Source organism: Cynoglossus semilaevis, chromosome 8, assembly GCF_000523025.1.
Source record: "Cynoglossus semilaevis isolate Cse_v1.0 chromosome 8, Cse_v1.0, whole genome shotgun sequence".
NCBI classification, from domain to species: Eukaryota; Metazoa; Chordata; class Actinopteri; order Pleuronectiformes; family Cynoglossidae; genus Cynoglossus; species Cynoglossus semilaevis.
In genome coordinates this window covers 16,010,256-16,021,069 of record NC_024314.1, presented here as the reverse complement: position 1 = coordinate 16,021,069, position 10,814 = coordinate 16,010,256, and the positions used below count along the sequence as shown (strand labels likewise).

General features: G+C 38.7%; 1 long non-coding RNA gene across 1 annotated transcript; it reads right to left on the bottom strand.

Moving 5' to 3' along the window:
* Positions 1 to 4,490: 4,490 nt before the first annotated feature.
* On the bottom strand, positions 4,491 to 5,425 carry LOC112487322 (uncharacterized). Its single transcript, XR_003050317.1, has 2 exons — positions 5,345 to 5,425; positions 4,491 to 5,173 (listed from the first exon to the last, which is right to left on the bottom strand). It is a non-coding gene; the product is annotated as an uncharacterized LOC112487322 (long non-coding RNA).
* Between the last annotated feature and the right edge of the window lie 5,389 nt (positions 5,426 to 10,814).

Below are 10,814 nucleotides of genomic sequence, written 5' to 3'. Positions count from 1 at the left end.
CCGCTCCATCTATCTACCCCTGCCCCGCTCCCCCCCCCCCAATCCCCCCCCTGTTCAATTTTAGGACAATTGTGGCCCGACAGTCATAAAGTTTGTCCACACCTGGTTTAGACTTCCATGTTCTCATGTAATTATTTACTAGAATTTATTACAGTAGTGCTTGTCGAAGCTTTACAACACACGTCTGTGACCTCTCAGTAGACCGTGATACTCCAGTACGTGAGCAAATATAATTTGGCCCATATAACTTGGTCCTATTGTTTTTTTTATTTTTTATTGTTAATTCCATCCACTAACACCCTCCTACTTTTTTATTTGTATTCTATTTATGTTGTAATGCGTAAAATTGAATTTATATTCATTGCACATTGTTTTTTTTTTTTAATTTAGCTTTTGAAAACACAGCTGGGTTTAATTTTTTGCAATCCCACAGATATTTGTTTGCGCTCCGAAATATTTGGCTTTAGGAGCCCGTATTTGCTCCTTGGGGAAAAATGCGAGTGCAGATTTTAGACACACACCAAGTCACAAGTGACATTTTTTTTCTTTTTTTTTTCCACAGGCAGAAAAATGCGAGTGCAGATTTTAGACACGCACCAAGTGACATTTTTTTTCCACATTAACGACCGGCTAATTGCAAAAAAACACCAGAGAGAGAATATGGAAGTATGTAAATATTTACAGGCCAAAGGTTTTCTCTGGAAGTGCAACAAGTCTGGTTTCTGATCTGCAGACTCTTTTCGAACGTGGTGAGCAGAAGAGGATGTGTTCAGGTATGTGAATCACTGGGGCTGACATTATATCATGCAGTAAGGGTTCTCTAGAGACGCACATACACACGTTTACACACACACACACATACACACTCGCAGATATATACACACACACAGATGATGCCCCGAGGACGAGGTCTGAGGATCCATTTCCTCCCGCTGCTGCAGTGTTTACGGGAGATGTAATTATAATCCAGTGAGGCTTCCTTCCTCTAACGACACACACACACACACACACACAGACACATTTGTGTTTAATTAAAATGAATTAGTTTAATCTGTATATAAACCACAGGTCTTTAAGATTTCGAAGTCTTGGAAATGACAACAGGAAAATGAACCTGTACGTCGACGACGACGACACGACCAAATCCCCGTCCCTTTTGTCTCATTGTCTGTTTCCTTTTCTTTCTCTCTAATAATTATCGTGCAGTGGCTGCGTGGGCTGAGAGAATCTAACATCCCAGGGCCACTGAGGCATAATATTAGTCATCGTCACTTCAGGGCTCCAAGGTTCAACAAGAACAAAGAGGACACAAGCAGACTAATGAAAGAGAAAATGATTTGATTCAAGTCTGTTGTGACAAACGATGCTGGCTCTGATTGTTGTAATAAATCTGAAGTTGCTTTTCTGTCGATTGAAATGTGATGTGTGAATCCTGAATGCCAAACAATATAAACAGTTTAATAAACACTGACTGGAAAAGCTTAACGCAGCAAAAGAAGAATCAAAAATGGAACTCCAAAATATTCTAATGTTGGCTCTGAAACCCAAACTCCAAAACAAACAGACCAACTAAACTGTCGGTGGTGTATCTGGGCTGTTAACTGCATGGACTGGCTCCAGCTCTGCTGCGACCTTTTAAAGGATTATGTGGTGGAAAATGGACAGATGGATAGAAAAACATGCTAAAAAAAATCATGACCAAAAATTGAAAACAAAAACAAAACCTAAAACCAAACATTAGCAAAACAGCCAAATTAGAAAATAGTTGGAAGAATGGGTTTGTTTTTCAAAACAAATAAAGCAGAAAGTTGGTTTAACACATGTTAATAAAGCAGAAAGTTGGTTTAACACATTTTGAACACAAGTTGTGAAGTTTAACCTAAAAAATTATATTTTAACTTCAACATTTTGGAGAAATATTACATTACAATACATTTAGCAGACGCTTTTATTCAAAGTGACTCACAATTTGAGTCAGTCAATCAACAATAAATCTACAGTAAACATACAAAATACATAAATAATAATAAATAATAGCAATTAGTAAAGATATAGTTATGGTCAAAGTAGGTCAGAGAGTAAGAAGAATTATTTTTGTAAGTTTATTATAATTAGACTACATGTATTTTACAAACCACCGCCTTGCTAGTGCTATTAGCCACTATGCTAAGTTAGCAGTGCGTTTAATCGCATTTAAACGCTATAATATGTGCTGATATGAAATTAATTTACAAAAAAAATAGCTTAAACAAGAGACATCCGATAAGTCGATTGCGATCTAGTACTTGTAGACCGTGAGCAAATTAAATTGTTTAAAGTCTACAAACTATTTTAACATTAAATCTCAAGGAATGATTAGTAACCATGTACGTATTGAATCATATTGTGTCATACAGTTACATGCATTTTATCAAAGTCGAGTAAATCTATATATTTAATAGCATCACTGCAGATAGATCATTCACCATGTCATGAAAAGTAGCTCCCAAGCCAAAAAAGTGTGGACACCGCCGGCTTAAACCAATGCTAACAGTGGAAAATATCCTCGACTATCCTGTACTATGCTTGAATACTACATTGATATTTTAGGCTTGTTTATAACTCACATTTGTTTGTTGTCCTGACATGAAGTCACAGAGTGGCTTCACTGTGTTTCCAGCTACTAATTAACTGCATTGTTTTGTCTTTGTACAGGAATAAAAAGGCAGCCTAAAACAGTAGGTGAACCGTGAACGCTGTAAAAGCTTTCATTTCGTTGCTTCCACACTGGACGCCTGCGGAGCGACTGAAAACCTCAGCAGGGAAAGGTTACAGCCACATTAGCCGTCGTACTGTACCTCCTGTGGATTAACATGGAGGCAGGAAGCAGCAGCTCACAGGACACGTTGGACAATAAAACAGCGGACCAGTTAATAACACACTTTCCTTTTCCCTCATGACTGTATATCCCTGTTTATATCCTTCTTTTTCCTGGCACAGTGTCTGTGTTAGTGCGCGCGTGTGTGTGTGTGTGTGTGTCAGTAGCACAATGATATAAACTGGGTTGTGGCCTGAAAAAGGTTTCGGGAGAAATATAACAAGTATCTGTTGCGCTAGTCTTCTTTCTTAGCTACTGGGCTAGAGTTTTATTAAATTTCAGTATTTTTGAGGAACTATGCTGTACCATATTTTAGATTTAATCTGATCATCGAAAAAAAAAAAACCAAAAAAAAAACCTCTAGCTTGTTCATTTATTTACCCAACCCAAATCCGGGGTGTCAAACATATGGCCAGCTGGCCAAAACCAGCTCGCTAGGTGGTTCAATAGGGCCCACTTGATGAATTTTGAAATAGAAAAAAACGTACAAACTTTTCATGTTGATGTTTTTTTTAAAATTATATTTCATTAAATAGGAATATTTTCTAATATACTCGTACATATTTGCAGGATAAAAAGGGAACGGACTTATTGTTATTTATAGGTAATTATGTTATGATTGCCCTGGTCCAGCCCACTTGACGTGTAATCAGGCTGTATGTGGGCCATGAATCAAACTGAGTTTGACACCTCCGGTCTAAACCAATCTAACTCAACTTAACCTTGACAGCCTGCTGTAAACAAGGACACCATCATCGCAGTGATGGCAGCTCGCAACCTGCTGGAGAAGGATATCGGCTCAAAGTTGCAGCAACTTGATTAAAAAAACAACGCCAACAGATAAAGATGTTAAAGATGAACTGTGGCTTGTCACTTATAGACAACGAACAATTTTGTTAATAATAAAAGTAAAAGTAAGTTCAAAGCACTGTAATGTATGCAGTATTTTATTTCACGGTAACGTTTGCCACCAGTTTTTAAAAATCAACCTAACTTTTTAAGCTTCCAGTGAACGAAGTATTTCTTCTTCTACTCGTTGCAGTAACTGTTTTATTACACGTTTTATTATTTTTACAATCATTAAAAAAAAGTTTATAACCTTCTCGTCACCGTAGCACGAACAAACATTCATAACTGCATTAACTGGTTTGTTTTTTTTTATTCCTATTTCCTTATTTTCACCTATAGAGTTTTCTGTTTCTCTCTTGTGGCTGAAAATGTGTTGAATGGAAAAAAAAGACTGACACGGGTTTAACTTCACTTGAAGAGACCACAGGGTTGGCAGGAGTAAGTGTAAGTGTAAGTGTGTGTGTAAGTGTGTGTGTGTGTGTGTGTGTGTGTGTGTTCTGAGGCTAAGCTAGTCCAGCTAGTCTGAGTCAAGCAGATGGAGACCAGATGAAGTTTTGACAAGACAATAATTATCCTGAACCACACCCTGTGAAATCATAGGTCTACGTTTGACAGGAGTGTGTGTGTGTGCGTGTGTGTGCGTGGAGGTGAAGGACAGGTAAACACACACAATGGCTGCTCCTCAAACATCCCACTCCATTTGTCTCTCGAACGCTTTAATAACTACTCTCTGAGTTTTTTTTTTACTGTAGCCATATCTTTGTAAATATGATTTGTTTGTGTGTTTGTAAACAGTTTTATTAATAGTGTTCTCATAAAGAAAACTTGATTTTTTTTGTCTGCTATAATATTAGTGCGGGACCCGCTCAATCATCGGACTGCGATACGATTCAACATAAAGGAATGCTAGTTTTTAGTTCTGAAACCATCAATTATTTTTCAATGGATCAGTCAACTAATTTCATTAAAATACCAAAGTTAATTATGGTGGGACATTTTGTGTTTTGCCAATGTTAACACTGGGCTCTATGTTTCCCATGGAGCACATGTGCTGCTAACGTCAAATGTTTGGGAGCAGAAAGTGACGTCCATGCTTGTCTGATCATTAATCTGAAGCGTCACAAAACCAACCGTTAGACGACGACTGGAGCTACACATCAATATAATGCAGTCCTTGGTTCCACACACTTTGAAAACGCTGTCAAACTAGAAGAGTGAAACGTCCTCTGAAGATGCTTTTTAATCTAAACTGTTCATGACAACAAGTTTGTAAGTAGGGATGTCTCGATACATTCATTCATGCCAATACTGATATCAATTCAGTGTACTGTGTGCTGTCATTGCTGAGACGATCGTTTCAGCAATGAGCATTAGGTATCGGATCAAAGGAGCTGAAGTTCCTTTTTTCGATGTTCGGTCTTGGGATTCTTGACCGATATCAACCCTGAGTATCGGATCGAGCCGTCCCTATTTAGAACACAGACACACAGACTGAGGGTGTATAAACAAAGACAATAATCAGGCTAAACCTCTCAACAGACTGCAACAGCCCCCCCCCCTCCTTATGCTTTAATCCTATCACCCTACAGGAAACACCTCTCGTGTTTGCCTGGTTGCCACGGTGACCCTATGCCTTACCCGCCCCCACAGATCTTGTCTTTGATAACCAGACAGTCCAGGAGACTCACGGAGCGGAAAAGACAGCTCTGTGATTCTCTTTGTAATAAAATAAAATAGAGTTGTAAACACTGCGTCACTGATATATTAAATAATCTTTGATACAACGCAGGAAAGGAATCATCACTTTAAGTCGGAATTTTTGTTCAGAGATGAAAACGTAAAAAAGGAAAGATTTCAAAATCAGGTTTAAACACATTAAAAAAAATTCTCAATCCAGCAGTAAAAGAAGAAAACGACATAATGTTGTTTTACTGTAAATACGTAAAACACTAAAGGAATACTTTGCTGCTGAGAATACGTACATGAAAACCACCACCAAGAGACTAAAAAGCAGCACATAAAAAAACATGGAAGCACCACCAAGAGACTAAAAAGCAGCACAAAAAAAATAAATAGCAAACATGGAAAAACACGGTACAACCAAACGCACTAACAGCTAAAGTGTGAAGTTTGTCCTTCACCGTGAAACCTGTTCAACACATGTTCAGACAGGAATCACAGAACTGGTTTTTATTCAACACCCACTCCAAAAGAAAAAAAAAATCACCCAATACTGATAAAACTGTAATTTACTGTAGCTACTAGCACAGTTCCTTTACACTTTTACCAGGATACGGTCTGCTAGGATTTTTAATCTGGTTCGTTGAAGTTGTCTAAATTATATTTATAATTATTTTAACATTAGACTTCTGTCATTTCCCCAATAGATGGCGCACTACAGGAGAGAGGTGTATTGCTCTCTACTTCATCGTTTCGCTTTGCCCATTGTTTGAACTTCCAACCCTCCAGTAAAAATGAGCGAGTCAAAGAAAAGGAAAGTGGACAGTGAGTGCTGAGAGTTTAATAAGGAGTGGACAACAAAATGTTCTGATACGCAAAGAAACTTTTGCCGTTTTCAAATAATACAATATCAGACGTCACTTCACCACGAGTGAGTAAAGGCTAAAAGCATTTGTGTGCGGCTTTTGAATGTCATTTATTGTAGTTCACACCAAGACCACATGTATGTGCTGCTGTCACCCACTGTTATTATTCAACAGAAGAAAATACAGATTCATATCTAATATTTAGAAATACTATAATACTTTATATCCCAATTCATGGACAGCCTCTGTGCAGTGGTGCAGCATGTGTGTGTGTGTGTGTATGTGTATAGTATATATGATTTATACACATGTACAGACATCGTTGCGGTGCCTGGCTGCAGCATGACTCACATTGAGCCGACATGTGACACCATGGTGACGTACATACAGCAGCAGCGCTAACGCAAAATCCTAATGTACAGAGGAGGAGCTGACATGACGTCCATCACCTGCTACAGCTGTGGCTCCCCCGACCACCGACTCCCATCCACCTTTGCTACACAACTGCTGAGGAACGAGTGTTCGCACCACATTTGTTTTCACCATATCTGCTTTAAGCGTGTGTAATCTTAACGTAGTCTTAACATATACTGTATACAATTAAACCAACATGTACGCAGCTCAAGAGGAAACAGGTGAAGAAAACAGACAAAAATGAATAATCAGGGAACTCACTCATGGTGGGAGTCCAAGGGTGAGGGATGGGACGAGGCCCAGAGAGGGTGGGGCTTAGGAGAGGTGAGCTTCTTCTTCACTGTATTTCTCCTCGAGGCACTCATGACCTGCAGAAGAAAAATCTTAATGACTACTGTGACCTCCAAACATCATCGTCACTGGTGTGTGTGTGTGTGTGTGGGGGGGGGTAAAAATGACTTAAACAGTAACCGCCCAATCAGGAACTGGTTATACATTTTTAAAGTGAATCAATGACCCGCTGAAACAAAACAACATGTTTGTTTGATCATGCCCTGGCCTCAAAAAACTCACAGAGGCCAAAAGAGGTGGAAAAAGTACTAAGAAAATGTAATTAAGTATTTTTACTTTTTTACTCATCTCAATCCTAAGTACCCATCTAAAAATCTACTCGAGAAAAAGTAAAAAACAAACTTAATTCAAAATTTACTTTGAGTAAAAGTTACTTTGTTACTTTGAATTACTTGATGTAAAAAAGGACTAGTCATACATCCAATCTGCAGCTAGATGGTTTTAATCTACAATTCAAAGACAAGTGGCATAAGTTGAGAATTCTATGATCCATTAGAACGATTATACTGCAAATTCAAACCACATTTAAATTAAAGCAGGCACATTTTGCATCACATGATAAAGTTATTGCCTCATTTGCCTTTGAAAACAAAGAGCTGGCTGAGATATGGCTAAGGATTTCCTCCATTTTTTGTTCAGAACCAGCCATTATCCAATGACAGGCTAGAGCCCATCTCTCAGTCAACACCAGCCATCATCCAATGACAGGCTAGAACCCATCTCTCAGTCAACGTCCTCTGGCTACAATCAAATAGTAGTTTTCTTTTAGTTAACGCAGATTGTTTTCCCCCATTTTTTACTCAGAAACGGGTTCGTTTCTAATGTAGCTAAGTAAAACACTTGAGTGAAAAAGTAAAATTACGTATTCCCAAAACTACTTACAAAAATTACAAATTACTCATGAAAACTACTCAATTACAGTAACTTCAGTGAATGTAATTTGTTACTTTCCACCTCTGGTAGCCAATAAATCAGAACAGAACTTGATGCCACAACATGCACCACAGTGTGTCCGTGTAGAAACACTTCTCTATAAAGTCCGTGTCCACTCAAGGCAGCGTTATCACAAGAATCAGTTTACTGCCTTATCTCACTGTTAGCCGGCCTTACTGACAGGAAACTGAAGTTTGTAGACCATTCATCCTTCCACATTGAAATTTAAGGATACGTTGTTTCCTGTGAGCTTAAATCGTCATCTTTTTCCTGCTGTCCCTGCTGGCAGCCATGGTTTTCTGATCTTCAATCCTTTGGTTCCTGCCTCTCTAACGGAAGCATTCGTGAGTGTTCGTAGCACACCAAGGCTTTATCTGCACTTCAAACAACCCCACCCTAAAAATCTTCTGAACTCCCTCTTAGAATCCTAGTAGCAACTCAAAGTTTTTACTTGTTACATCATTATCATTTCATGTTTTCTGTTGACTGTCAGACTCATGTGTCTGTAAGAAGTAACTGGCTTCACCAAAACCCTGACCCGGACACATCCTGATGCCTGGATCATTTTCACCACAACCTGACTCTAGAATGTTTTAAATAGAAGGTTTTTTTATATGATGTATTTTTGATGTATGATGTATGATAAGCTGAAGCATATGAAAATATGTAGGGCAGATTTTAAAAATAAAACATTTGTTTGATTTGATCCAACTTCGTGGTTTTTTAAAATTATTATTTCTGGTTAACCTCACGTGCTGTGAAAAAGGACACCCTCACGTCTGAAGTTTCCCCACTGGAAAAATCTGCTCGCTGAAGTTAAGCCGTATTAACCTGAGCCTGGACAGAAGGACTGAAACTTAACACACAAGTGTTCCAGTGTTTCCGGTAACACTCACACAAAAAGGGTTAGGGTTAGTTCAGTGTTCCTACTTCACCAACAAAACTTAATTTAATTTCATGAAGCAGACATTTACAGTTTAAGATTATATAAGATAAACAGATAGCGCCGTAGTACCAATGTACTAAACAGTTTCATTAAGCCACATTATAGCAGCGAGTATCGCGCATATTGGCGTCATTTACAAGGCTTTCTATGTGTTTTTAAATGTAAACGTCTCAGCTATCCCATTTGAACGAGCTTCCACCAGTCTGTAGAAGCACACCACGGTGATTGACAGGCGGCCACAACCAACCAGAAGTCTTTATTTTACTGCTTGACATCTGGAGAAAGACTTCGATTGGTCGAGAGGTCGCGCTGTTCTCGCTGCAGAAGGCAGACTGAGCACTACTACAGCGGCAAAGTACGGAAATAAGACCGGAAATAATTCTTTTCACTAGTCAAAATAAAATACACAGCACAGATTAAAAACGTTGTATAGCTATTTGGCTACATATGTAATTATGTAATTTTTACTTGACAACAATATAAATTTTACATTAAAATGTTAATTTCACGCACATAATATTTACAATTTACCCTCTTTTCCGATTAAAAGCATGTGTTCTATTCAAGGTTAACATTATAATAATGGGTATACCACTTAGCATGGCTTAACTAATTGGTTAAAGTGTTTTACTCTGCTATAAATAAAATTCAGGAAGGTTTCGCTTGAATAGTATAAATTAAATATTCCGAACTATTAAATTGCTTTCAACATTTGCCATAATAAAAATAAAACGACGAGGCTACCATTGAAATATTAGCCATTCTCATTGTGTTTGCAAATACTTTCCGTGCTGACTTATAAACAAAAACTCTTATTTTGTGAGAGGAAAGCGGAAGTCAACATATTCTGCTCTGTCAGCTTTACGTCATTTGTGGCGTTTGATTCAGGTAGTTAGGCCTCGGTAAACATACGCAAGCATAAAGTTTAAGCTGAATAAAACTCTTTAAATAATATTCAATTAAAGTCAAATCCCAGTTAATTATTTTATGGCTTTTACTTTCAAAAAGCTTCCTCGCCATCTTTGTTGATGCTGTTTGGCGCTCACTCAGCTCGGTCCGCTCTTCGTGTGTCCGCTTCAGTGACGCTTTACAACAAGCTTTCTAACTTTCAGATACTAAACTCACCTTTTTCTCCGGTTGTTCTCCTGCGTTACTGTCTTTATCCTCGGTCCCCGGATCCCCCTCACCGCTGCGGTTCGTTCCACCACCGCAGCGGAATGGAAAATGTCCCTGCTCTCGTAACCAGGAAGTTCGTGCGGAGAAGCTGTACCGCTGACGCTGCTCCTGCTGCTGCTACTGTTACCGCTGCTACTGCCGCTACTGCGTCTGCCGCTGACGCGCAGCTTCCGGGCAGAAACCCAACACTTGCCGCGTCGCTGCTGCACTTCCCGCCGCCCGAGTGTTGATCTCAGTTCAATGTAGTGGTGGATGCTGCCGCAGCAGCGGCAGGTGCGGCGACACACGACGAACGTCCCGGGCCAATGTGCTTGTATTATGTTGTATTACTATTTTATCTTTATCCTTATTTTTTATGCTTTCTTAATAATTTAAAATGTTTTCCCATTTTAGTCAGTTACTAAGACTCTTATAAATAATAAAAAATATTTTATGTCCCTTTTCTACAATACGTTTATATCTGAAGATATAACTGGAACCTTAAAATACAAATAATTGTTCTTTATCATATAGTCAATGAAGAACCTTGACCTACAAGATTAAAGTATATTTGTTTATCTGTTATTAATTTATCAGTTTTCCCATCTTCTACCATTTAATACAGATAACTGGGGGCGGACGGGAGCCCAATATATAGATACTGTATATACTGTATGAAGGTGTCACACCGAAGCGCTTGGTGTCTTTACTCCATGTACTGGTTCACGATGACCCCTGCAGGCGAGAAAATGCAAGTGCAGTG